This window comes from Montipora capricornis, chromosome 3, assembly GCF_036669925.1.
Source record: "Montipora capricornis isolate CH-2021 chromosome 3, ASM3666992v2, whole genome shotgun sequence".
NCBI lineage: Eukaryota > Metazoa > Cnidaria > Anthozoa > Scleractinia > Acroporidae > Montipora > Montipora capricornis.
The window spans coordinates 26732988-26738833 of record NC_090885.1 but is presented as its reverse complement, the minus strand read 5'-3'; the positions used below and the strand labels follow the sequence as shown (position 1 = coordinate 26738833).

General features: G+C 39.8%; 1 protein-coding gene across 5 annotated transcripts in view; it reads right to left on the bottom strand.

Moving 5' to 3' along the window:
• The window catches only part of LOC138042705 (neurogenic locus Notch protein-like), a 10602-nt gene extending 10118 nt beyond the window's left edge, over positions 1-484 (bottom strand). For 3 of the 5 annotated variants that reach the window (XM_068888682.1, XM_068888683.1, XM_068888684.1), the window contains exon 1: positions 152-296. The gene's annotated coding sequence lies outside the window, so the exon portion shown is untranslated. Of the gene's footprint in view, positions 1-151; positions 297-356 lie in introns of those variants that run through there. The other 2 variants (XM_068888681.1, XM_068888680.1) reach the window with 2 other exon arrangements.
• Positions 485-5846: the final 5362 nt, after the last annotated feature.

Below are 5846 nucleotides of genomic sequence, written 5' to 3'. Positions count from 1 at the left end.
GGCCTGTAAAGACTACAGTAGACGAATGGTTTCTATGATTTTGGAGAATCTGCACGTCATTCTATGCAAAGAAAAGATAAATTAAAGAACAAATGGGCGGTCGCAGCTGAGAATAATTGTAATAATTGACAACAAGTGGGTTATTACTTACCTAAAGTTAAGTTCGGAAGCTTGTCTCCTCCATCGCTGCCTCGTTAAGAAGGCTGTAATAAAATGAAACTTGAGTCTTAAAATTCGAAATTACGTCAACTCTATTGCCTTAAGTCGAAAGGGAAGGAAATCTTAAATTTATGAATTTTTCATGACAATCAAATGACTTTTGTTCCTAAACTTAGAATTCGATTGGTTTTTTTTACAGTTCTCAATTAAGTGATCCGTGCTCCCTTCCAACAAAGGCGTCAAGCCCGGCTGTAACGCCGAAATATAGCCAAGACGGTTTTCCTAAGATCCGATACACAGACTTCAAATGTTTAATGAAGCAAAGAATCTCTCAGACCTTATACCAGTGGCAATTTTCTTTTCTTGACAATAAAGCAGGTTGTTGGAAGTCTTTTATTGGAAATTGCCACGGTTAGTTGGCTTCAAACACAAACAAGCAAATACAGTTTAATTTAAGGTGCTTTGTAACTTGTTACATTTTATTACCCAACTCAGGAATTTATGTATGAAAGAATCCCTTTGGAAAAACAAGTCAACCATCTTCAATCAAGTTATATGTTAAAAAGTGCGTTAATTTTTTGAAAGTGGGTGTTGTTAACTTGATCTAGCCCCAAGGAAAGCTAAGCAACCATATGAATTACAGGTGCTTTATTCTTATTCAAACTGCAAGTTCAGACAGCCGTGCAAAGAATTTACGCCCGACGCAACTAGTCATCACGTAGTCTGAAGCTTCAAGGAGGGGGGGGGGGGGGTATCTAAGGATTGAGAGGTGTGGGGTAAGACACCGGGAGTCACGCGAAAATATTCAAAGCGAACAAATATGGAAAGCCTCCATAAAGTTTCGCAGTCTAAGCACAACCATCATTTCGGGCCAAATCATCAGTTTGCTTGTCATGTACAGATGTCTCAGCTGGTGAAATAATAGAAAGCGATTGCTTAAATGAGGAGTTTAAATTAAAATAGATTTGGAAACATGAACCCCTTTTGTCATTTATGCCAAGAAATGCGCGTAATCAGATATATATATATTCACTTTTAGTAAACACCACAAACTGTCTCTAAGAGATTAAAGGCGATCTGCTTATCAGTTTAACAGCACCAGGGAAAGCATGAGTTATAGCGTGGGTTATTTTTAGCGTAAGGTTATTGCAACGGTTATATTACTTGGAGAAGAAGGGACACTAAAGTGACGTTAATTAGACTGCAAAACAGCCGTATTTTTGCCTAAACGTTCTCGCACATGAATTCGCGATTATCCTGAATTGTTAATTTGCTTTGAATTCACTATTGTCGTGGATTTTGAACACTGTGTCCTAGGACTTGTGGTAGCAGAGAAAATAAGGAAATAAAAAATCATTCCGTGGCCCCAGAGTTTCAACTCTACAGGAACCGCTTCTCTTTGTCAAAAAAACATTTATCTAAGTCTACCATAGAATATCGCTGCTGAAGAGTAATTAAGCCTAAGCTACAATCCTGGTCAAAAGTTGTTGGGAAGGTTGCGCGCATCACTTCACTTCACACCTAATTCGATTATTCTAACTATTGGCTGAACTATTCGGGAAAGAGCATGCTCTTGTGCTCCCCCCCCCCCCCCCCTCCCCCATATTCAATGTTGGAAGAAAAGTCAACATTTTGTTTGGTGCAAAATCCAACATTGATAATTGGGGGAGGGGGGCTATCTCAAAAGTGACGCTACCTTCCTAACACTTTTGTCCAGGATTGTAGATTAACAATTTAGTCCTACGCTTTGATTTTAAAATATTTAGCTTTGTCGTAAGGTTTGGAAACCCGGCGACCTTTTGTAGTGTTAAATTAATTTTGTTTGGCGAGTGATAATCCAGCATTATATCAAATAATGTTTCAAATATTGTCCCTGAACAGCTAGCGATGGGTGGTGGGTTGTCTTTTCAAACAAATATGACCATTTCCCATGCTCCATATCAAGCTTTCAGTCTTCTAAATTCACGATAATAGTGAATTCGAAGCAAATTAACAATTCAGGATAATTGCGAATTCAAGGGCGAGATCTACAGCGAGGGTGAAAACGAAGAGTGAGACTAGGAAGAGACGCTAAGAATGTCTCTCCCCAATCTCACTCTTCGTTTTGATCATCGCCCCAGACCTTTCGCTTAACGATGACGTATTCGATCAGCGCAAGAATACCGCTGTTTTGCAGTCTAGACTTTTATTGCCTCATTTATATATGAAGACGAGTGACGTTGAACGAAAGTTACAGAGCACATTGCAACTAGGTTGACAGTCATGTATAGTTCGATGCTACTCTGATTAGAGGAAATTTGAATGTAACTTAAAAACATTCAAAGACCCAATGTTTCGGCGCTCCTGTCTAGTGTCTTCATCAGGGGTGAGTAACCGGTCAAGTCGCCCAAGGGTCATCTCGCCCGAAGGGCAAAGAGGGATGATCCAAAGTTATCGCAAGAGTCCATTTTATGCTACCGTAATAATTCGGCATTAATGCTGCCAAACAAAAGCGTTGATGGCGCTCCATTGAATTGTAACTTTGAATTAAGATACATTCATATTTCTTCTAACCAGAGTTGCACCGAACTATATGTAAGGGAATTTACGTTTTCTGATATGCGCCAATCCCGGATGTAGTGGTAACTATGGCAATGAAGCGATAAAGAGTTTCAACGAGAGACCGATTGTTACTTGTGTAAAGCAGAATTTTCAGTGAGGTTTCTTGGGTTCGCGATAACTGTCACCTCCCTGGTAGATTCCAAGGGGTAGGCAACCCATAAGACTTGCAGCATGAATTTTCAATTCACAGGTCAAATTCTGTTCATTTTTTACAATCTCAGAAGCTGCGATTCCCATCGTTCTCACGCAAGGCGCGGCGCAATGCCTTAGGCAAAGGCGGATGATTTGTCAATCAACCGTAGTCGCATACAGAGGTAAAAAAAGTCAGCTTACAGGCCGTGGGGGGCCATCAGGTCGGAGCTTATCCCCGGTTTCTGTAGCATGAAGCGACTAGGAGTAATTCTACTCCCCGTGGATGGGATGCTAGTCCATCGCAGGGTTACCCCCAGCATTTCTCTGGTACCCATTTATACATCTGGGTGGAGAGAGGTACCGAAGGAGTAAAGTGTCTTGCCCAAGAACACAACACAATGTCCTCGGCCGGATCATTCGCTCCGAAGTCGAGCACACTAACCATGAGGCCACCGCGCCTCCCTTGTTTTGTCAATCAACCGTAGTCTCATACAGAGGTCTGTGATGATTTCTGCAATAAAAGAGCCCCCAATGGCAATGTGTCCGTAATATGTTCGAGATTTTATCCATAGCTATCTTTTTTATCCTCCTGTTCCTTTTCCTCGCGGTGGAAAAATATCTTTTAGGGGTTTCGTCTCTGTGTTGCTGTTCGTTGATCGCAATCTTGGAGATTCAGTTGCGCTTGAATGAATTCGAACAAAAACAGAGGTTTCAAGCGATCCCTTTTATAGTGCGCTGGTCTTCTTGTTTAACTGCAATTGTCGAAGAATTAATGAAACGCACATTTCCGTCTCAATCAATCACCTGGATTTTCTTGTCTCACTTCAATTCATGAACGCATTATTAGAAAAGCTTGTGTCTAACCCGGCAAAGGAGGGAGATTGCAAATTCCATGTTTTCTAGTACTACATCGAGGAAAGCAAAGTGTCTCTGTTGTTGCGAAAAAAAATCTCCCTACAATTATGTGAATGAACACAGTAATAATCTCAGCATACAAGTGGATTTCAAGTTTGCTGTGTCCGCAATTATTATATGAAAAATGAAACTATTCTCAGGTCTTCACACGTGCGTACGTGATATATTAACAACTATTAATTTAAAAACTAAACCATTGGATAATGCAATTCTAGAGATTCGATTGGCTTAGCCATATATGCATGCATCATGGTTTATGACCTATTTGCCGTTTTCATACTCGAGACGCATAATCCATCCAGATGAATTATGCGTCTCTCACGTTATCCATCTAGTGTAAAGACGGAACGAACTATATGAGACGCATAATTCGTCTGGGACGAACTTGGGCAAACACTTTTTCTGCGACTGTTAAATTCGTCTAGTATAAAGACGGGCACAAGACGCATAATTCGTCTGGACGAGCTTTCCAGTTTAGTGCGTCTTCGAAGACGCACTAAAGTAGATACTTCGTCCAGATGCATAATGCGTCTTGTGCCCGTCTTTACAATAGACGAATATAACAGACGCAGAAAAAATGTTTGCCTAAGTTCGTCCCAGACGAATTATGCTTCTCTAGTATAAAAATGGGCATTAGTATAATACTAAAACAGTGGATAGCGTTGAAGGAGCGTTCTGATTGGCCACAATATCCTTTGCTGTTCACCTCCGAGCAACTCCCGCGGGATTTGAGCCCGAAACTGATTGTCATCGTTGCAGGAATAATTCATCTCTTTAATATAAACTAAAACAACTATTCTGCAAAGACTCGTTAACAGGGAGCGTTGCATCAACCTCGCTCGCAGATAGATCTAAATTCATCTAAACCAACCCTAAATAAACTAAAATTTACTTTAAATGCATTACAGGTCAATTGAAGGGGAATAAACCCTCTTTTAACGGCTTCATGCAGCTTGGCTTACCTGCCACAGATAAATGCTTCGGTGTTCGAATTTCGCTCCATGATTTTACAAAAAGAGGACGATATCTGCTACCCAAGCACTGGATTCCTCAAGGTCCACATCAAGTTTAGGTATAAAAGCTGCTTTTTTTCTGCCATTATCATTCTTACATCGAAGTTTTTCCTCGACAAAACGGTGGACATCAATGAAGATTGCCGCCATAGTTTAGGTTTTGGGACAACCGCGGACCAAACTGAATAATAGCACTTGTGAGGTGTTGAGGAAAGGAAGGTGTCGGTGAAGACTTTCAATTTTATTGCAATAAGAGTTTTCATAATTTAGAATTTCATAATTTCATTTCATAATTTCCACATAATTACAAAACATCTCGTAAGTGACAAACTCAGGAGCCCATGACTCAGCTAATGGTAGCTGATTAGATTGTAATGTGAAGTGCTAGTATTGTACCCCATATGAACCATGTGAGCGTTAGCCCTGCTAATGGTAATGGTCCTAACCTGTTCTCTTTTGGTTCACGGGTCAATTGTCTGCCTAACTCAAAGCACTCAGAAGTAATTATGGTTCATAATTTTAGATTTATCTTAATATGCAACCTCAGATTTCTAGAGTTTTTAAAAATCTATTTTGCTTCTCAATAATACGTTCGGGAACCGGATTTATAATTATTGATGTCATTTTAGTCTAGAAAGTAGGACTGTTTAGAATGCCTTTATTATTTTTTTCAGCAACCAATAAAGGATCAAGGACCGCTTGGTCTAAATGCGCCGAGAATACCAAATAGTACGGATTTATTACATATTTCAAGACTTTTTCTGTATTTTACTGACAGCCTACATTTGCTTTTATAGTTTATTGGTTGTTACCAATGGCATTATCAATAGGCTTTTACCAAAAACATAATAACTGCAACGGCATTGGAAGAGCTCGTTTCACTGTCATCTCCCCCACGTTTGCCGCGTTGCATCTTTGGCATAGGTTTCAATTTTAGAAAAGTAACAGAATTTAACATGAACATGAAAGAAACGAGAAAAAAACTACCAAAATAGAAAAAATGAAAAGTGGATCCCTCGAAAATAT